The sequence below is a fragment of the Neomonachus schauinslandi genome, chromosome 5, assembly GCF_002201575.2.
Source record: "Neomonachus schauinslandi chromosome 5, ASM220157v2, whole genome shotgun sequence".
Lineage (NCBI taxonomy): Eukaryota > Metazoa > Chordata > Mammalia > Carnivora > Phocidae > Neomonachus > Neomonachus schauinslandi.
Genome location: NC_058407.1, coordinates 87,006,932 through 87,029,958, shown reverse-complemented (window position 1 = coordinate 87,029,958; position 23,027 = coordinate 87,006,932).

Sequence of the window (23,027 nt, the reverse complement as noted above, 5' to 3'; positions counted from 1 at the left end):
CCTTGATAAAGACTGAATTGGTGCACAGCTTCTGTGTACAACACCAGCATGCTTCCTTATACTTCATTCCAGAGTTCACTTACTCTACCAAACTGCAGGCCTCTTTCTCATAGGGACAAAGTCCATACCAATTTGGTTATCATACGACAGGGAAAGCAGATCACATTGTCTTCTCAGTACCCACAGGGGATGGAGTTAATAACTCACTGTTACTCCCTTGACAGGAGGAAGTGAGAGAATGTAGAAAAGATGAAGGTTTCCCCATCTGAGCTTTTCCCTCTTGGAAGTGGAATGGAAATTTTCTCCCTTTACGCAGATATAATTAATTAGTGGAGGAATAAGTATTTGTCTTTAATAATGTATGATATTATTTTTATGATAGTTGACTCAAAAAGGATGTTATATAATTAAAAGCAGTTACTAAACCAACAAAGTAGCAATATGATCAATTATTTACACTAAATGTTATATAATCCTAGCTATGCTACAAATAGGAAAAGAGGAAATTGACATACATGATTTGAAACTCCTATAATACAAAAAATCTGTGCTTACTACAACCTTAAGAAAGTCCACATATCTTTAAGTTTGTCCAAAAAATAATAGCAGTTTAGATAGCCTATAATCCTGTTTTGTTCTCAGGCCAAAATATAACAATCCAAAGCATGCTGTTTAGGGAATTTGAAGAAACAGTCTGAAAAATTCTATCATCTTGTCAAAGAAGAGAGAGGAGATCGGGGGGAATGGATGAGAGGAGAGATAGGTTTCTCTTAAAGAGGGATAAAAAAACACCTGCCTTGTGTGCAGTATGGGTTTCTTATAAGTGCTGACCTAGGCAAACACTCCAGGGATCAGGGAAAATTGGTGATCTAGTAAAATATGGTCTTTAGCTAAAGGTCAAATGAAATTGTACTGGAAACCTCGGGGATACTTTAAAGTGGGAGCTAAAGACAGGGGGCTGCTCATTAGAGCTTGTGCTTAAGTACCAGTTTCACTTTATCAGGGAAATTGTTCATTTGTGTGAAAATTTGACCTCTGTCAGTTTGCCAAGCAAGCTGGGCCCGCGGGTGAGCTCAGGCTCACGTGTGCTTGCAGAAGTTAAAGCTACCTGGGGACTACTTTCAAAGGACACTGCCAAGGTTAGCAGACCCAAAATTTGACCTTCCTCTTCTTTCTTTCCATTTATATCTGTTGGTAAAGTTCAAATGGTTCCTTTTTTTTCCCCAAAAAAGAAAGCACTTCAAATGCAATAAAGTGATAAAAGATTCCAAAGGGATGCAGCTATAAAAAGAGAAGGTGAAATAAAAATGTTTCACTTAGGAATCCTGGTGTTTTAGGGAAATATAATGCAGATAGCTAATAACAATCACCCTATTTCTTAACCTAGATTAGATTTAGCTTTAAAATTTTATGGCGCTACCACCTTTTACCCAGAACCATGTATTATTGCTAATGCATTAATGAAGGAAAAGAGGACAGAGGCTTTTTTCACAGGATGTTTGTTCTCCAGAGAAGCTAATAATCCAGAATTCTTCTTTTTTTTTTTTTTTAGATTTTATTTATTTATTTGACATATAGAGAGAGAGAACAAGCAGGGGGAGTGGCAAGCAGAGGGAGAGGGAGAAGCAGGCTCCTGCTAAGCAAGGAGCCTGCTGAGGGGCTTGATCCCAGGACCCTGGGATCATGACCTGAGCCAAAGGCAGCTGCTTAACCGACTGAGCCACCCAGGGACCCCCAGAATTCTTTAATGCTCCAAATATGTGGACCTTCCTATCACATATCCATATAAATTAATCTACAAAGGAAAGGGAATGATGGGCCATGATTTAATGGTATGGATATATAATAATGAGACTATCATTGAATTTTAAAAATCGGTGTTAAGTAACTAATACATGCTAAGATTTTTATTTTTTCTTTCATATGTCTATATGCAATTATTTTGCTTTTGAATGTATCTATTTGCTTATTATCAGTGTCCTTGACCTACTGTCTATGCTTCCAGAAGGAATGGATTTAATCTTATTAACTGCTGCATTCCCGACATCTAGAACAGCACCTAACATATTTGTTTATACTGTTTCTACATAGTACTTATTTGTACTATTTTACTCTTTCTTTATGCATAAATACACATGACAGACATGCCCATATATATTTTCTCCTATAATCATTTTAACAACCCTGTGAAGTCATTATTTAAAAAATAATAATGTTGATGTTTACTTTCATGGCTAATGAGTGGTAACGTGGTAATTATGACTTGTAATTGCATGGACTTCTCCCTTGTCACAATAGATTTTATTTTTATTTGTAATATAGAAAGTATTTTGATTTATATTGTTGGCATAGAGCTCTGCACAATTTTCCTAGCATAATTAAAATTACTATAGTCAAGCACTTTACTAGGAGCTTTGCCCACATTATTTCATATATGCGTGGGAAGGTAAGGCTATTATTGGCTTGAACCATAAGAAATTTTTGATACCCCATTATTTTTAACTTGCATAAATAGCAATTTCATGTGGTTCAGTCTGATATTAATTCCATTTACCTGAGGTTTAGAGAAATTAAATAAATTGTACGAAGCCCAATATCAGTAAACAATATACTTAAGAGCTGAATCTGTATTTAATTACAAATGCCATCTTCTTTTTCTAGCTTCTAAAAAAGGGCTTTCGAGTGGAATCTCAGCAGGATAAACATGACAGAGTATTTCAGATATTCTCTTTTAAAACAAACATGGAATTATATGGAGTAAAATGCAAAATTACACAAATTCTTAAGAAAACAAGAGGCTCTGGAGACATTTCACACAATGTGGAATCAGGTCGCTGTTAGTAGTACTCTACTTGAGAATGGTAGGAAGCAGAGCACACTCAATCCCAGAGCTCCCTTCCTTACCACTATCTTAGAGTAATTGCCTATACTGAGATTAGCCATTGATCAATACAATTGTATAATCGGCTGAGGAAGAGGAAAAGGTTATTTTCTTTGAAGGGAAAAAATCAATTTCTTATAAATGTCATAAATATGCAATAATTTGCTTCAGAGTCACTGTCAAAGTAAATCTTAATATATTTGCTAATAGTTTAAAATGAATATGGACGGATATGGAATATACGTAGGTAAAATGTGCTTTTTTTGGAAAATTAAAAAATATTTTGTCCCTTTTTAAATTATGTTCTTTATGCCATTACTTTAAGTTTTTATTCAAATGCCAGTTAGTTAACATACAGTGTAATATTAGTTTCCAGTGTATAATATATTGATTCGACACTTCTATAGATCTCATCATAAGTACATTCCTTAATCCCCATCACCAATACAATTCATCCCCCCACCCACCTCCCCTCTGGTAACCATTAGTTTGTTCTCTAGAGTTAAGAGTCTGTTTCTTGCTTTGCCTCACTCTCTCTTTTCTTCCCTTGCTCATTTTTGTTCCTTAAATTCCACATATGAGTGAAATCATATGATATTTGTCTTTCTCTGACTTTTTTCACTTAGCATAATATACTCTAGCTCCATCCATGCTGTTGCAAATGGCAAGATTTCATTCTTTTATTTAAAGATTTATTTATTTGAGAGAGAGAGAGAGGAGGGAAGGGCAAAGAGAGAGAGAGGGAGAGCCCCCGAGGGACTCAATCTCATAACCCTGAGATCACAACTGGCCAGAACCAAGAGTCAGACGCTCAACCGATTGCTCCACACAAGCACCCCAAGATTTAATTCTTTTATATGCCATTACTTTCTTCTCTTTCCTTCTCAATATCAAAAATTATAGTTGCTACATTTCTATTATGTTATAAATCATTAAAATGAAAGACAGTATTTCTGAAAATTTTTATTATATTGAAGGCAATATTTAATTTCTGGTTGTAATTTAGAAACTTATGAAATCTCCAAACACTTTTGATTTTCTGTGTAAGCAGAAAATGAAAAAGATTCAAAGATACAAAGTATTCAAAGATTCAGAAAAGAGACTACTACAGGTAAATAGTGCAGTGACCCAAGTGTCATTTAGATAAGTAATTATCTCAATTGACTTTCAATGAAATACGTTCCTTTTCAATTAGAATTCTAAGTGGGATCACATAAATTATTTAAGGAACTGATTATTTCAGTTACAGTCATTGCATACAGCTTTCTGAGCAGCCTTACTTCCCTAAAATAACATGTATGCTCTACAAATATAAAAACAGAAAAGCAACTTTGACTTTTTTTTTTTTGCCTTGAATTCTCATTCAATGAGCGAAAGATTGTATTGAAGAAAATGAAATGGGTATATAATTTTATGTTTAGCTGATTTCTCTACTTCCTCAAACTCCTATTTACCTATTAACAAAGCAATTAGAAAAAAAAATTATCATGTAAAACTCTCATTCCACACTAGCACCTAGTTAGCTTTCCAGTGTATTTTATCAAGAAGTAATAAGGAGGGCAGAAATGGTGTTTGTTTTTAAGTACTATATAATGAGATTAGGAATAACTTCTATAATCCTCAAAAGAGAAAGACAGGAGAGTTAATTTTTTCCCTTAAGGAGATGGAGAAGTCTGGCTGAACACTGAGACTTGAAATAGGTAAGCAGCACTAACAAAGATGCAGTGCCTCTCACTATCACAGCTGGAGTTAATTGTATTAGTTATGGTAATAGTGCCCTCCAGAGGAATTTTGCAGGAATTTGAAAGGCATAGGGAAAATTAGATGCTGTGAAAATGATGAATTTAAATACACACTTATAAAGTAAATTACTGTATTAATCTTACCTAGATATTAATACATACGTTAGTTTAAGTTCAGTGCTGAGAGTTAGTACTATATCCATCATTACAAATATCAACAAGCATACACTTTTTATTATTTTAGGCCATTTTTGAATTCTTACATATTATACTCTTAGTATATTCTAAAATATTTCATGTTTAAAAAAATATGTCATGTTATTTTAAAGTAAATTTAGTTCAAGGAAACAGTAAAGGACTGAGATTAAGGCATTCAAATTTGTGACTTGTTACTTTTCCTTCATTGTGTTTCTTTCTGCAAGTTTCTAGAAATTAGTGCAAATAGAGCTATATTCTTGTATTAATATCACTGAAATTAGGTAAAATTATAAACAATCAACATCAATTATTAGAAGTAAATAATATGGGGGGTTCAAAGTACCAGATTATAAATAGCAAGTTCCAATTAACACCACAAAATGTTCAGTTAAAATAGGTAAAATAGGTAATAAATACATGAAATGAAAAATAAGAAGCCTCCTTATATTCGCCATTTAAATATTTATACTTTCTTAATTTTAGAGAATGCATAATGATTATTTCACATGATGATTTATTGTCATTATCATCAACATTGTTTTTGCCATTTCATTATGCTAAGCACTGAGGCAAATGCTGGGAAAAGAGAATTCATATTTAAGGATTTCACCGCTTTTTACCTCACTCACCATTGCCAGCCACCACTATAATTCACCAAATGCATAATTTTCTGCATTTAAAATCTCGGAGAAAAAAACAAAATATCTGAAAGCAAGTTCCTCTCAGTAATTTACTAACATCATTGTAAAGAGAGCGAAATTTTTCTTTTAAAATTTAATACCAGAAACCAAAAAAGGAAGAGAATGACTGGAAGACAAAAATAAGACCAAAGAACAAAGACAACAAACATAAAAACAGCAACAAATATGGTAGACATTAATCCAACTATATCAATAATCACATTGAATGTCAATGGTCTAAATTCACCAATTAAAAGACAAAAATTATCAGAGCAGATCAAAAAACAAGGTCCAACTATACGTTGTCTACAAGAAACCCACTTTAAAGATTGACTGATTGATTGATTGATTTTAGAGAGAGCCTGATGCAGAGCTCGATCTCACAACCCTGAGATCATGACCTGAGCCAAAATCAAGAGTTGGTCACCTAACCCACTGAGCCACCCAGGTGCCCCTCATAGGTACCTATTTGCTTTTTAAATTACTGTTTTAGAATCACTGTTCCTATGTTCAAAAATAAATTTGGATTATATTTGTTCCTTTCCTTTTCTGTTTTCCTACTTTGATGGGATTTGGGGTTTTTGGGTATCTAGCTCATAACCTCATTAAAGAGTAAGTTTTCCATTCTTTCAAAAAGTTTTGCACAATCAATTATCTGTTTCTTCAAGGTTGTGTGTATCTTATATTAATGCTTTAAGAAAAACAAAATAAAAAATAACTTATACTCTATGTCGGAGGCATGTCCATTTGATCAAACTTGTATTCATCAAAAACTTATGATGTAATGTATGGTGATTAACATAACATAATAATAATAAAATAAATAAATAAATAAAAACTTGTATTCAAGACTATTGTTCTAATATTCTATATGCTTCTACTGCTTGTTTGCTTTAGCAATTTTTCAAAAGTTGGATTAAAATCTCAAAATTCTATTGTGGCTTTTTAAATATTTCGATTATTTTAATCTTTGCTCTGTAAATCTTGAAGTTATGTTGTTAGGTATGTTCAGGTTCAAGATTTTTATGTTTCTATTGAATTCCTATATCATATATATAGAATATTTTTACTCACTAATGATTGTTTTGCCTTCAGTCTATTTTTTCTCATACTAATACAGATATCACAGTTTTCTTTTGCTAAATGTTTGCCTGACATATCTTTTTATATTATTTACCTTACACCCTCTTCTTTGTTTTCTTAATGTCTCCATATTTCACATTTTTCACTTTTTGTATAATGTACTTATTTTTGTTTTAAGATTTTATTTATTTATTTGACAGAGAAAGAGACCGCGAGAGAGGGAACACAAGCAGGGGGAGTGGGAGAGGTTGAGAAGCAGGCTCCCGGCTGAGCAGGGAGCCCGATGCGGGGCTCAATCCCAGGACCCCAGGATCACGACCTGAGCCGAAGGCAGGCATTTAACGACTGAGCCACACAGGCGACCCTAATGTACTTATTTATTATTTATTTTCCCTCTCCTTTTAGAAATTTAATTTCATGAGGGCAGGAATATTTATATGTTTGATTCAGTGATGTACTAAAACATCTATAACAATGCCTGGCACATAATAAGATCTCAAAAGATATTAGTTGAAAAACAAAGATATTAGTTCAATGAATATCATGATGTCTTTCATAAATAACACTTAACTGGATACCTTTATATTTTAGTCTAAACCAGAGTCTCTGTCTTTTAACTTGAAAGGTTCTTCCTTTTTATTGTAATTATCAACATATTTGGATTTATTTCTACATTGTATTTCTTGCTTTCCATGCTTCAAAGCTATTTACCATGCTTTTTAAAACAGCCTTGTTTTTCTTAATCCACTTGTTAACTTTCTTCTTTTATCTGATTTTTCTTTATTCCCTTTTACTGGTTTCAAAATATACATATTATTTCTGTATTATTAAGGATTACAATAAAAGGTTTTTTTTCCATGTATATGTGACTTAACATGGTCTACAACGAATCTTAGACCTTGCTAATCTCTTGGACTGGGGGACTTCGGCAGGGCACTGTGTGTTGTATCCGTCTCCGTAATATCTGAGGTACAGATCTCAGGTCTTGATTTCTCACAAGGAGACATTTTTCTTTATCTAACACGGCAATATGTTGGTTTTTCTTTTCTTCCAAAACTGGTGGCCAAAGTATGTCTAATACCTCTTTCACTTATTGGGAAGTTCCTTGTAGATTCAAAATTTATTACAAGAGTCTTTTTAAACTTATACCCCCAAAGTAATCACAAGGTAAGCTTATGCTCTTAAACGTAGCTTCGTCCCCTCTTCCTGTGTGCCACTGGAGGTTTCTTGTCTTTTGTAAGAACTCAGATGAGTAATTCATATCATTCAGCACTTCAAATTATTTGTAGAGATGAGGGAGGATTTTTGCATTAGTTTAAATGACAAGTTAATGGAAATAGCTTTGTTGCTGTAAATTATTACACTAATACTACTTGGTGTGAGTTGTTGTTTGTTGTTGTTTGCGAGAGAGAGAACCCATATACACAAGCAGGTGGTGAGGGGGCAGAGGGGCAGAGGAAGAGAGAGAATCCCAAGTAGGCTCCATGTTCCATGCTCTTGAGAATCCCAAGTAGGACCCTGAGATCATGACCTGAGCTAAAATCAAGAGTTGGACGCTCAACCCACGGAGGCACCCAGGCACCCCAGTGTGAGTTTTAATGGAAAGTGAGGAAGCTGCTCAAACATATATAGCACCATAACAACAGGATTTCTAAAGTAGAAGTGTACAGAATATCACCAATATTTACAGAAATATTGTAGAGTTTAGTATATTCACAAGGTGTATATTGGGAATTCAAGCTAATTTCACTCATCAAGACTAATTATAGATCTATAAAGTGATATAAAGGCCTCCAACTGATGCAACTGAATCAGTGAGTGTTTTATAATAATCTACAAAGGGAAAAATGATGATTATTAACTAGATCTGTAAGAAGGAAGGGCCCAGGTGCATTGTTAACAAAGACAGAAGTTTTAGGAATTCTTCTTGATAATTATTCTTACTTATAGCAACAGAATTCAATTAACTTGAAAATGCTATTACTACATTTTTAAAGCAAGATTTCAGTGTATTTTCAGAATAGACTTTTCTAATTGAATTTTTAATTAAATAAAAAAAAGAAAAATAGCACTCTACCCTAATGTAATCCCATTTCTAATTACGAATATTGAAATAATGTAAAGTTACCATGTAGATATAACAAACTCACACTGCACCAACTTTCATGTGATTTTTAGGAATTACCAGTAATATCTACTATTATGTTTTAACAAAAATGGATGAGCTTCACTAATTAAGCAGATGAAATTTTATCACATTTTATCCCTGTATAGAATCTGGGATAAATAATTTAGTTAGTTCTAATGAGGCTCAGATTTTATACACACACATACACACACATACACACACACACATTTTTTAATAACATCATAATATGTTAGTATTGCAAAAGATGTAAGTAACCATTAACCCTTTAATTTTTATAGGCTTTATAGATGAAGAAACTAAGATTAGAAGTTTAAGAAATTTACCACAAATTACAAAATAATTACAACAAAGCTGAGCTACCCAATTAGGTCTACTAATTCTAGGTGGAAGCTTTTTTCACTAAGACTAATGGTTCTCAAAGTCATCGATAAGCTTGCATGTCCTAGACACCTTTGAGGAGGGCCATGAGTTCAAATAATTTCATAAAAATACAAAACTTAGTCTCCTTTTTCACTTTGTTGACATTTGTACTGATGGTGCAAAAGCAATTATGGATGAAACTGATCGCAAGCCAAACAAATGGAACTAAATTGTTCTAGTTGTTATTGTGTTCTTCACTAGCCTACAGGGACAGTTAAAAAAAACAAAAAGAAAAGAAAAAAGGTAACATTCATTAAGAATGAATTGAGTAAAAAAATATTTTTTTATAAAATCTGATTAAGTCATATAATCATTCTTTGTATAAAATCTCAAACTTCAGGGGCACCTGGGTGGCTCAGTTGGTTAGGCGTCTGCCTTCAGCTCAGGTCATGATCCCAGGGTCTTGGGATTGAGCCCCACATCAGGCTCCTTACTCAGCAGGGAGCCTGCTTCTCCCTCTCCCTCTGCCTGCTGCTCCCCCTGCTTGTGCTCTCTCTCTCTGTCAAATAAATAAATAAAATCTTAAAAAATAAAATAAAATCTCAAACTTTAAATACAAGTTATTTTAACACTTTGTTTAATCAAATAAGAATTGCACATAGAGCATGCTTGTTACATGTTAAAATATAAGATTATCAGGAGGAAAGGCAAATGTGCAACTGTTCAAATTGAAAAATAAACTATACATTTCTAAAGAACACCATTTTTACTTACTGGAATGAGTGACAGAGAAATTATGGCTACTCAACTTAGGTATTGAATATTTGGTATTTTTTTTAAGATTTACTTATTTGAGAGAGAGAGAGAAAGAAAGCAGGGGAGGGCGGGGGGAGAGGGAGAGAGAACATCTTCAAGCCAACTCTCTGCTAAGTGTGGAGCCCTACATGGGGCTTCTCAGGACCCTGAGATCATGACCTGAGCTGAAATCAAGAGTCTGAAGCTTAACCAACTGAGCCATCCAGGTGCCCCCTTGAATATGTGGTGTCCTTAAAAATGAAGTGAGCTTGTCATTTCAAAGAAAACAATTATTTGTTGCCAAAACAAAACAAAACAAAGCAAAACAAAAAATCTTAATCTTTGAAGCAAAAGTCTGAATTCTGGAAGAATTGTACCCACCACTCTGAACTCTTCATGTTGCCAATACTTAAACAGATTAGTGGTGATTACCAATAAACGTGATTTGTTTTTGGATATTCTATAATGAAACATGCCAATACCTGGAACAGATGCATAACCCAGTAAATCAGTATTTTCCAAATAAACAATGCTTGGTGTTATAAAATAATGCATGAGTAAAAGATCTATTGCAAGATAAAACTGTGAATTTTAATGTAGCTGTGTGTAAAAGGTTTGTTAACAGGATTTCATATTCCATATTGTACTAACACTTAATGAGTGTTACTAACATTTAATGAGTTATGGTGTAGTATCAAAGAATAATATCCACACTGATTTGAAAAGAATAGTAACACACTGAATGCAGAAAAGTTTATCAGAATCTATCTGCTTTTCTTAAACCAGACACTAACAGGTTTTGCAAATGTTTTAAAAAATGCCACTTCTCTCTCTCTCTCTGGACACTGTAGTTATTTTTTCATTAAAATGTCCTATTTATTTGTCATATAATAGTTTATTATTTACAAATGATACCATGCCAATAAAAGGATTATAAGAGACTACTATGAATATCATATGCCAACAAATTGGACCATCTAAAAAAAATGAATAAAGTCCTAGAAACATATAACTTACCAAGACTGAATCAAGAAGAAATAGAAATCTGAATAAGCCAAATACCACTAAAGAGATTGGATCAGTAATCAAAAACCTCCCCCCCCACACAAAATAGCCCACTACCAGATGCCTTCACTGATGAATTTTACCAAACATTTAAAGAAGAATTAATACCAATCCTTCTCAAACTCTTCCAAAAACAGAAGAAAAAGGAACATTCCCAAATTCACTTTACAAGGCCAGTATTATCCTGATACCAAAGCCAGACAAGGCACTACAAGAAAAGTAAATTATAGGCCAATATCCTTGATAAACATAGATGCAAAAAAATCATCAACACAATATTAGCAAATCAAATTCAACAGTACACTGAAAGAATCATACACTATGATCAAGTGAGAGTTAGTTCAAGGAGGCAAAGTGATTCAACATTCACAAATCAATCAATGTGATATATCACATTAACAAAATGAAGGATAAAATAATATGATCATCTCAATAGTTGACAAAATTCAACATTCATTCATGATAAAAACTCTCAACGAACTGGGTACAGAGGGAACGTACCTAAAAATAATAAAGGCCATAAATGACAAGCCTATTGCTAACATCATACTCAATGATGAGCTTTCTTCTAAGATCATGAATAAGAAAAAGATTCCTACTCTTACCACTTTCATTCAGCATAGTCCAAGAAGTCCTACCCAGAGTACTTAAGCAAGAAAAAGAAATAAAAGGCGTTCAAATTGGAAAGGAAGAAGTAAAGTTTTCTCTATTTGCAGATGACATGGTATTATATATACAGAAGACCCTAAAGGCACTACAAAAAAAATTAGAACTAAAAAACAAATATAGTAAATTTGCAGGACACAAAATCAAGATAAAAAATCAGTTGTGTTTATATACAATAACAACAAACTATCAGAAAAAAATGAAAAGAATCCCATTTATAATAATAAAAATATATATAAAAAATAAAATACTTAGGAATAAATATAACCAAAGAGGTGAAAAATCTGTACAAGGAAAATTATAAGAATTACTATTGTTAAAATGTCCATACTATCCAATGTGATCTACAGATTTAATACAATCTCTATCAAAATTCCAATGGCCATTTTTCACAGAAATAGAACAAACAGTACTAAAATTTGTATGGAATCACAAAAGACCCTGAATAGCTAAAGCAATTTTAAGAAAGAAGAGTAAAGCTTGAGGCATCACACTTCCTGATTCAAATGATATTACAAATCTATAGTAATGAAAACAGAATGGTGTTAGCATAAAAACAGACACAGAGATCAGTGAAACAGAATGGAGAGCCAGAAACAAATCCACACATGTATAGTCAACTCATTTACAACAAACGAGTCAAGAATATACAATGGAGAAAGGATAGTCCCTTCAATGAATATGCTGAGAAAACTCAAAGCCACATGCAAAAAAAAAATGAAACTGGACCACTATCTTACACCATACACAAAATCAACTCAAAATGGATAAAATACTTGAGTGTAAGACCTGAAACCATAAAACTCCTAGAAGAAAACATAGGAGAAAACATAGGAGAAAATCTCTTTGACATTAGTCTTGCCAGTGATTGTTTGGATTTGACACCAAAAGCAAAGGCAACAAAATCGCAAATAAACAAGTGGGACTGCATCAAATTAAAAACTTTCTTCCCAGCCAACCATCAATATCTATCAACATCAACAGAATGGGAAAAAGTATTTGCAAATCATATATCTAACAATGGGTTAATATCTAAAATATACAAAGAATTCATACAACACAATAGTGAAAAAAGAATCTGATTAAAAATGTGCAAAGAAGTTGAATAAACATCTTTCCAAAGACATACAAAGAGCCAACAGATACATGAAAAGGTACTCAACATCACTAATCATCATGGAAATGCAAATCAAAACTACAATGAGATGTCACCTCATGCCTGTTAGAATGGCTATCATCAAAAGGACAAGAAATAACAAATCTTAACAAGGATGTTGAGAAAAGTGAACCCTCATGAATTGTTGGTAGGAATGCATATTGGTGTAGCCACTAAGGAAAACAGTATGGAGTTTCCTCAAAAATCCCCAAAATAGCTACCATATGATTCAGCAATCCCACTTCTCAGTATATATCCAAAGAAAATGGAAACAGGATCTCGAAGAGATATCTGCATTCACGTTCTGTAGCCAAGAAATGGAAAGAAACTAAGTATCCATCAGTGGATGAATGGATAAAGAAAATACAGTATTTATATACGACAGAATATTATCCAGCCATGAGAAGGGACACCCTGCCATTTGCAACAAGATGGATGGACCTTGAGGGGTTATGCTAAGTGAAATAAGTCAGATAGAGAAAGACAAATACTATATGGTCTCACTTATATGTGGAATTTTAAAAAGCTAAATTAATAGAAACAGATAGTAAAATGGGAGTTCCTAGGGGCTGGGGACTAGGAAAAGAGGGAGATAATGGTCAAAAGGACAAACTTCCAGTTATGGGGCGCCTGGGTGGCTCCATCAGTTAAGCATCTGCCTTCAACTCAGGTCATGATCTCAGGGTCCTGGGATTGAGTCCCACGTCAGGCTCCCTGTTCAGCAGGGAGTCTGCTTCTCCCTCTGCCTCTGCCCTTCCCCTCCGCTCATATTTTCCTCTCTCAAATAAAAAAAATTAAAAAAAATCTTTAAAAAAAAGATTTCTGTATTATATCATTGAAAGTTGCTAACAGAGTAGATCTTAAATGTGTTCACCATAAAAAATAAACAGTAATTAGGTGGCATTTTGTCGGTGTTAACTAATGCTACAGAGGCTATCACTTCACAATATATAAGTGTACTAAATCAATATATTGTATACCTTAAACATGCACAGTTAGATGTCAGTTATATCTCAATAAAGCTGGAAAAAATAAATACACAGAAAAAAATATATATATATTTTAAATGTTTCTCAATTATAATTTCCAATATGGTAAATCCTAAAAGATATGGGACTAAAAGATGTGGGACTCGATCCTGGTACCCCGGGATCATGACCTGAGCCGAAGGCAGTCGCTTAACCAACTGAGCCACCCAGGCACCAGCAGTTTTTATCTTTAAAAAGATAAAAGATTCTTGAGACCAAAAAGCTTTTAGAATTGCTCCATTAGACTTAACTCCATTTCTAATGAGACCAGTCAATCTAGTAATCTTTTTTAAAAGATTTTATTTATTTATTTGACACAGAGAGAGAGAGAGGGATCCCAAGTAGGCAGAGCGGCAGGCAGAAGGAGAGGGAGAAGCAGGCTCCCTGCTGAGCAGAGAGCCCGATGTGATGCGGGGCTTAATCCCAGAATCCTGGGATTATGACCTGAGCTGAAGGCAGATGCTTAACCAACTGAGCCACCCAGGCACCCTCTAGTAATCTTTTTACAGAGAAGTATGTAAGAGCTACAACATACTCCACTTTAATCCCAACTCCACTAAACCATCAATGAAAACTTTTAGATTTCATATGGGTGACAGAAAAAGAGAGTGACAATTTCAAACCATAATCAAGTTTCTAAGAGAAGTTTATAAAAGACCTTGTATAGTCTTGACCTCCCTGTCCAGGCCTTGGGAACTAGTGAAAGAGGGAGGATTAAACAACTGGATTATTACCAGTAACCATTTAGTTGTATAAATTAAATGTGTCAATAGAAAGTGTTAACGGAAGAGATGGGAGAAAATGACTTTGATAGTTGTCATGCCAGTGACTTAAGGTGCTCAAACAAAGCATGGGAACATGGAATTTTAGTTGTAGCAACTGATAAGATAAAATCAAGGGTGAACAAAAATCCTTTCATGGTGTTGTAGTGAATCATTAAACATGTAATAAGCTTCTAAACTCACCCTGTTTGCATTTCTAATGGAGACAGAAATAAAATTTAAAATAGAGAAGAAAATATATGGTGATCATACTAACATACAGTGTGTTGTGAAATATTTAATCACAAAAATGCCTAAATAATTATAAAAAGTATTAGTTCATAAATGGAGTTTGAATTCCCTTAAGCAAAATTTTCTTCAATGTGCATTTTTAAAAAAATTCTGGGATAGTTGTTTTGGATAAAAAATTGTTGAGAGAATACGGTGAAGCAAAAATGCTTTGTTAATCAGTTAACTGTTAAAGATCTTGGTTCGAAACTCTTCTTTTAGAGATGGGACTGTAAAACCCAGAAAGGTTAAATGATATGGTCAGGGTCGGTATTTGACTTCCACCTGGTCCAAAGAACAAATGCAGAGTCAAAATCAAAAGGGGGTAAAAAAGAAATTTTAGAAACACAGGGAGATAATTGCACATTTTAGCCACAAGTAGAGTGTGCAGCCACAGAATAACAGTGAGAAAGAGACCTAAACCCTCAAAAACCAATGTCAAGATAATAAAGTCTTTATTACGGAGCCATCACATTGGATTTTTTCGTTTTCTACTTTATGAAGCTAGCTTTCATTTTTAATGCATATACCCATTTTGTATGGTTCTGCATTTTAAAATAGAATTTCAAATTCAGAAATTCTAAACATAACAGTGGGCTTCGCACTGAATCTACCATTTTAATCATTTTTAAAGGACACTCAAGTTCATTAATGTATTAAACATTCTGAGTATATTTATGTGCTAGATATTCCTATAAATAACAGATATATTTAAAAGATTATGATTGAATCCCTGCGTTCAAGAGTTAATGTTAAAAAAAAGAGTTAATATTCAGTGGAAGAGAACAAAATGACAATTATAGCTCAAGGTACTGTGTGATAATAACTATGAGACACAGAGGCTCTATTACAAGAGTTTAGTATAAAAATAATGATAGAAGAATATTAGCTATCAAAGTGGTCTTGGTAAGTTAAAGATATAGAATCCAGCAAAATAAATTTATCTGCCAAAGAAAATTCCCCCAAATTTTATAATATATGACAAAGTAGAAAACTAACTGCCAGTCAATAGAGATAACAAGATACTCAAAAGTTAATAACAAAGCCTAAAAAATAAAATACGATAAACCAAAGATAACACCAATATAACTGACTCTGGTCAAATCCTTAGTAGATAGACATTTTAGATTGTAATATGTTAGGCAGTATAACAAATTGGAATTTTGGAAGTTTTTAGTGGATTGATAAAGGGGCATAATAAAAAAGAGAATTTGGTAGGCACAAACTCTGCATTACTTTTAGTGGAATTCTGAGCTTATCTGATACCTGATTTCTTGGTCTCTGAGAAGCACTTTTCTCCAGATGGTATTTCTAAGTCCAGGTACTTATTTTCTCTGATATCTTACATTATCTTTCTACAAGTGATTTTAAAGTAAATTAAGGTATTAACCAAATCAGGAAAATATTAGGATTCCCAGTCATTGTTTGATGAAATACATCTTTAGCACTGCTATAATGCTATCAATTGCTTGGAGCTGTAGAGAATAACCAAGGAGAAGACACAGTCCTGTCCTTAGGACAATTACAGTACATTTGTAACAATAAACATTAATTTTAGAAAAACAATTCAGAAATAATGCATGACAATATGGAGTTAAATGCAAAGTCTGCATCATAGGTAATACAGAATATTGATGGCATCTGGAAAGGAAAGAAAACACAATCTCCTTTTTTAATTTAGCAAGCTAAATTAAATTTAGCAAGCTAGATTATTATAAAAGAAGTCAGATTTGGATGAAATTCTCTGATTTTTCTATGTGTACTCAGGCACGTCTTATATTTCTTCTGGCTCTCAATTTTTCAAATATAAATGGGATGTATTTTCATTTGCACAGCCTTTTTTTTTAAGATTTATTTATTTATTTATTTTAGAGAGAAAGAGAGTGAGCACGAGTGCAGGGGGGCGGTGAAGAGGGAGAGGATTTTAAGCAGACTTTGTGCTGAGTGTGGAGCCCAACATGGGGCTTGATCTCACGACCCTGAGATGAGGGCCTGATTAGAAACGAAAAGTTGGATGTTTAACCCACTGCACCACCTAGGCACCCCTGTCCAGCCTTTTTTTTTTTTTAAGACTTTATTTATTCATTTGATAGAAAGAGACACAGTGAGAGAGGGAACACAAGCAGGGGGAGTGGGAGAGGGAGAGGCAGGCTTCCCACGGAGCAGGGAGCCTGATGCGGGGCTTGATCCCAGGACCCTGGGATCATGACCTGAGCTGAAGGCAGACGCTTAACGACTGAGCCACCCAGGAACTGCCACCCAGCCTTTTTAACAGAATTTTTGCGAGGGTCAAATGATAAAGCATGTGAACTGAATAGTACAATAAGAGATTAAATGGGCATCTGTATTTCAGGATATTTAATTTGGAGGCATGTGATCCAAAAAGTTAGGGAAACACTACGGAAAAAGAAAAAAGACATATTCTACAATACCCAGTTCAGTGGGAGTATTTCTTACTCAACAACCATGCTGCTTTATTCTTTATGTTTTATTACTCTTATTTTCAATAAATTCCCATTTTAACTCAAAGTTAACATCTGTATTTTACATTTTTTATGTTTGTGTAATATAATTAAATACTGAAAAGAAGTTACTTCATAGTGAAGGATTTACTTACATTTCAATATTATATCAGAAAATTGTTAAGGTAGGTCTGAATACTTCTACAGCATTCTCTTACATCATTGCTATATAAGGCAGAGTCCAATTCAGTCACTTACCATTAGCAATATGGCTGTCATGCAGATTGGAATTCTCTGATGATCAAAATTAGAACATCCTCTTCCCACAGGCTGACTTATATAGAAGTTCAAATTATAATCAATTGTTTGCAGAGTCTGAAGCAGAAAAACAGGAATTTTATAATTTGAACATTTAATGGCAATAGACTAAGATGATGAGACTCATTTATTTTTATGTTGGAGATCATCTATCCCAGAATTTCCCAAATCATATTATAATGGGTTGATGAAGAAAAATGATATGTTGTGTAAAACAATTTGTACTCAACTAATTGTAGAAATTTGCTTTCTCATTGCAAGACTTCTTACAGCTTTTCATACCACAGTGTTCATTCTTATGTCTCAGAGGGAAATCTAATAAGCCTTATTTCCCAAATAGATTTTTTTTTTTAATTTGGCAGGGGATGGGAGCTGAACATCTGATCTCTCCCAGTACTAGAGATCCAAGAAACCCAGGCTTAGACTATGTAATTATAATACTTAAAAGGCTCCAGTTTCTCCTCCCAAGATGTGTGGACATCTTTTCTGTGGCATGTCCAACATCTATGGGGAAGGGGAAGGAGCCAAGACCATCAGAATCAATGAGATTCAAATTAGTGAGAAGTGGTGGGAAGCAGAAAGTGATACCTCTAAATATATGTCCATCAGAATTTAATGAATCAAGGAGATAGAGCTTTTAAATAATACAACCAACATAAATATATATTTATATTTTTATAGTTATCTGGAGAGATCAGAACATAGTGTAGATGCAAAACTTTGTATAGCATAATGAAATATGCTTTGTTTTAAAAGGAAAGAGAGGAGGGGAGAGGAAGGGAAGAAAAGGGAGGAGAGATGAGATTAACTTCCTGGATTGTGAACTATGGAAGTGGTACCAGAGAGTTGCCAAGGGCACCTGAGAATGGTGTAGAAACAGAACCAGAAATGAGATAGCAAGAAAGACCAAATCCTGATGATAGTATTGAATTCTTAGATCAAGCAGTGTCTGAGGTCAACTATATCTCTTAATTTTTTAATTATATAAACTTGTAAATTCTCTCTCTTTCCCTCCCTCACCTGCTAAATCAACTGGCAACCAAAATAGGTTTTACTGATTCACTTGGGCAATAACTGGATAGGTTTCCTCAACTTTGATTTCATAGTTGCCTTTTGCATGTTTCTATTACTGACCAATCACCCTTAAAATTGTCATATTCTTTATATATACCAAGGTCATATAATATACAGGAAGACAATACTTTGGGGCATGTCTTGTTCCTATCCTGTATCTCTTTGAGGTGATTTATCTCTGTTCTGACCAATTATGCACTGGTTTTAAATTTATTTCTCCAGGGAATTTTGTTTTATTCGTAAGTTCTCATTTGTTTTCCGTCTGTACTACTTGCAGGCATAATTGTGAACTCAGTGAAAAAGCTCCAACCACCTTCTTTTATGTAAATCTCTCTGATCTAATAGGGTGCTTTTTGTTATTAGGACTCTAGCATATATTCTCTGTATCCTAAGCACACAAAACAGTATCCAGCACCTCGTAGGCTTGAAGGTTGTTGGATTTCTTCCTAGACAGAGTAATTAATCTGCAATTTTCTCTTGCTGGGACTTTCACCGTGCTTGAACTGCACATAGGCTGAAAAATTTGGTCTGCCTCTCTCTCTCTCACTCTTTGCCAAGAAAAGATGTTCTTAAGGTCACTGAGATTTTTAGGAAATAAATATTATACAATTGTTAATGATTATATAGTATTATGTTTTTTAACCTATTGGTGGTAATTTCCTATTGAATAAGAAGAATTACTTTCAAAAAATGAGTATCTAATGGTGAAATTTAATTGAAGAGAGTTTGAGACTATTAACCCTGTTTGCCAACTTAAATTATATCAGTATCCATTTTTCCCTTAAAATTGCTAATATTGGGCACCTGGGTGGCTCAGTTGTTAAGCGTCTGCCTTCGGCTCAGGTCATGATCCCAGGGTCCTGGGATCGAGCCCCGCATCGGGCTCCCTGCTCCACGGAAGCCTGCTTCTCCCTCTCCCACTCCCCCTGCTTATGTTCCCTCTCTCTCTCTCTCTGTCAAATAAATAAATAAAATCTTTTTTAAAAATTGCTAATATTCTTGTTCATCTGTTTCTCCTACTTCCACTGTAAGTATTTTCATCTTCCTTGTAGTTCTTCTAGGCCTTCAATAATGAGTAAGTTTCATCTCATAAATAAACTATTCTGTTGAGACTGTTTGGAGCAAAGTATTATATATACTGTTTCCTGGATTAGAAAGAAATGGAGCCAAGATCAGTTATGATATCTGCCATATGGGGAGGAGCAGTTGTTCATGTACAATAAATTTGCTCCTCGAAATTTAGCCAAATGTTTGTACGATACCATTACGATTATTTGACTAGACTATATATCTACAATCTTCATGTGACCAGAATTAGAAATTAAAACAGGGATTAAAAATGTTTTTAGTCTTCAGGGGTACCTGGGAGGCTCAGAAGGTTAAGCCTCTGACTCTTGGTTTCAGCTCAAGTCATGATCTCAGGGTCCTGGGATGAGCTCCACAGCACCAGCACAGGGCTCCCTGCTCATCAGGGGGGTCTGCTAGGCTCCCTCTCCCTCTGCCCTTGCCCCTACTCATGCTCTCTCTCTCTCTTTCTCTGACATAAATAGATAAATCTTTAAAAAAATGGTTTCAATTTTACCTGATTTTTTTTATTAAAAAAGTAAAACCTTAGAAATACCAATCGTTCCTTTAAAACTCTTTTTTTTAATTTATTTTTTTAAAGATTTTATTTATTTATTTGACAGAGAGAGAGAGCACAAGCAGGGGGAGCTGCAGGCAGAGGGAGAGGGAGAAGCAGGCTCCCCGCTGAGCAGAGAGCCTGAAGTGTGGCTCGATCCCAGAACCCTGGGATCACAACCCAAGCCGAAGGCAGACATTCAACCAACTAAGCCACCCAGGCGTCCCCCTTTAAAATCTTTTAACTGAGATGAAAATATTGTTTTCTTGGAGGTGACAAATGTGGGATGCCCTGGACTTAAATCTGAACTCTAGCTAATGACAAGTTTACTAACTTAATGTAGTCGGAATTACTCAGGAAACAAAAGCAGATTATCTCATGTCTTATGGCAAACAAAACGTATATTCATTAATTAACCTTAGAATATATTATTAACTAGCACTTCTAAGGCTTAGCACATCTTTAACTGTGTTAATGACAGTATTCCATTTTTCTATGTACTATTACTAGATACAGGGAAGCAGAACAACTTTGTTTTTTGGTTTTATCAAGGGGAAAAAGTAAAATTGACAAATTTATCCCTAATATAGCAGTCAAAAAATCTTTCACTTTTTCTGCATTTTCCATATATCAGTGTTTTCTTTAACTTTAATCCACCAGTGGGGGAGGTGGGGAATATCATATTTGCTTGAAAGAAGCATATATTTCTCATGAGGCATGATTTTTCTCAAAACCAAGTCTGACTTCAGCACAATCACAATGAGCTGTTTCTTGATTTTTAGAGAAGCATCTAATTTCCAGAAGGTGGCGCCCTAGAATAGTTGGGACCCCAAATTTGCTTTCATCTGAAACACAGCAGAGGTGCATTCATTAACATTCAAGTTAACCAAAATTCTGGAAACACAGAGTGTGTACTCAAACCAAATAAATGCCTGCTGCCTTGTATTTGATAGCTTTTAAAGCTCTGAGTATTTTTCTATGTCTCTGACCTGACTTACTGTCTGGGAAAACTAGCAACACAACAGTGTAGATATTGCAGCATTAAAATAAAATAGATAAAAATATAATGGGACATGTTAGAAAAGTAGGCCAGTTTTACAGAAGAGTATACCAGCTTCTGTTTTGACTTTCAATAAAGTTCATTTATAAAATGTACTTGAATAACCTTTGATGCCATAGAATTGTATTATATGCAAAATACATGCAAAATCAGATAATTTTGGAAATTTATAATTTCCCAGAGATTATTAAAGAAATAGCTGAAATTATAAAAACCTTGGTTTGTAATAAGCATATGGAGAAGCTGAAAAAGAAGTAGAAAGTAAGAAGAGATATAAAAAGAATTTCTTCTTTAGAGAAGAATTCCATTAATTCTTGAATTTTCTAAGAAGAGTTCTTAGAAATATCTTTGTCTAGTGAAAAGGTATGTGGCATTATGGAAGTAATATAGTTTGGCTATAGTAAACTGATCCATTTTCTATGAGGGACACATTGGGAACATGTGTCATCCTGCTGAGACTGCAAATATTTCCAACACATTTATTTATTTTTATTGGCAGTAAGAATTTATTCAGTGGTCAAAGTCAAACTATATTTAGAATGTCGAAGTCCACTTACACTGTCAACTAATAATTTTCTGAGATAATTGGAGGTTTTAGTCACACTCATTTATGTCCTGAGAGCTATTTGTCTGAGTATGATTGTTTACCAGTTAGTATACAAGCCACAAATGCATCTCTTATAGAACCGTAAGTTTGTGACAAAATTACAGGCTGCCTAAAGCATGTTTCAAACACATCATGTAAAATGTATCTCATGCAGCACTTCTACCACAAATGCATTAATGAGCGTCACTCTTACTTTTTGAAACTTTAAGGTGCTCCATAGTTTAAAATACCTGTTGAGGTCAAGAACAGATACCTGACTTAAATATTTGGATATTTATGCTGTTTTTTGTTTTTAAAGATTTTATTTATTTATTTGACAGAGAGATAGACAGAAGAGCACAAGCAGAGGGAGTGGCAGAGGGAGAGGGAGAAGCAGGCTCTGCACTGAGCAGGGAGCCCGATGCGGGACTCGATCCCAGGACCCTGAGATCATGACCTGAGCTGAAGGCAGACGCTTAACCATCTGAGCCACCCAGGCACCCGAATATTTATGCTGTTATATGAAATCTATTTTTCTTGAATATGCAACAAAAATGTTTTATCCAAAACATTTAATCCAAAATCAATTTAACCCAAAGATGGATTATTCAAAAGTAATCATCCTTTAGTCTTGGTTAAATTATAACGTCTCTAGAGCCTCAATTCACAATGCATTATAGAAATATATATACCACACTCATTTATAGGGATTTGTGAGGATGTTTGCAAATTAAACCAGCAATTTATCTTGACGGAAAAAGACTGAGCATACCAAAATTACATGTGACGCTTTAGCAATATTACTATCTCTACGAATAATCCATCCCTGAATGTAATAAACTCTCTTCAATTATTTTAAAATATGTAAATTAAATTTATTTTTCTTTAAATTTGTCTTAAAATAGAGTTTAGAGTTGTTCCCAGTTAAAAAGCTATGAAACAACTCCTTCAAATATTAACATTTGGATTTAAGTAGACCAAATATTCAGATTCAAATCGATGTTTCGAGTTCTTAGGCAAATATCAACCAAGACAGGATGTCAAAAAAAAAAAA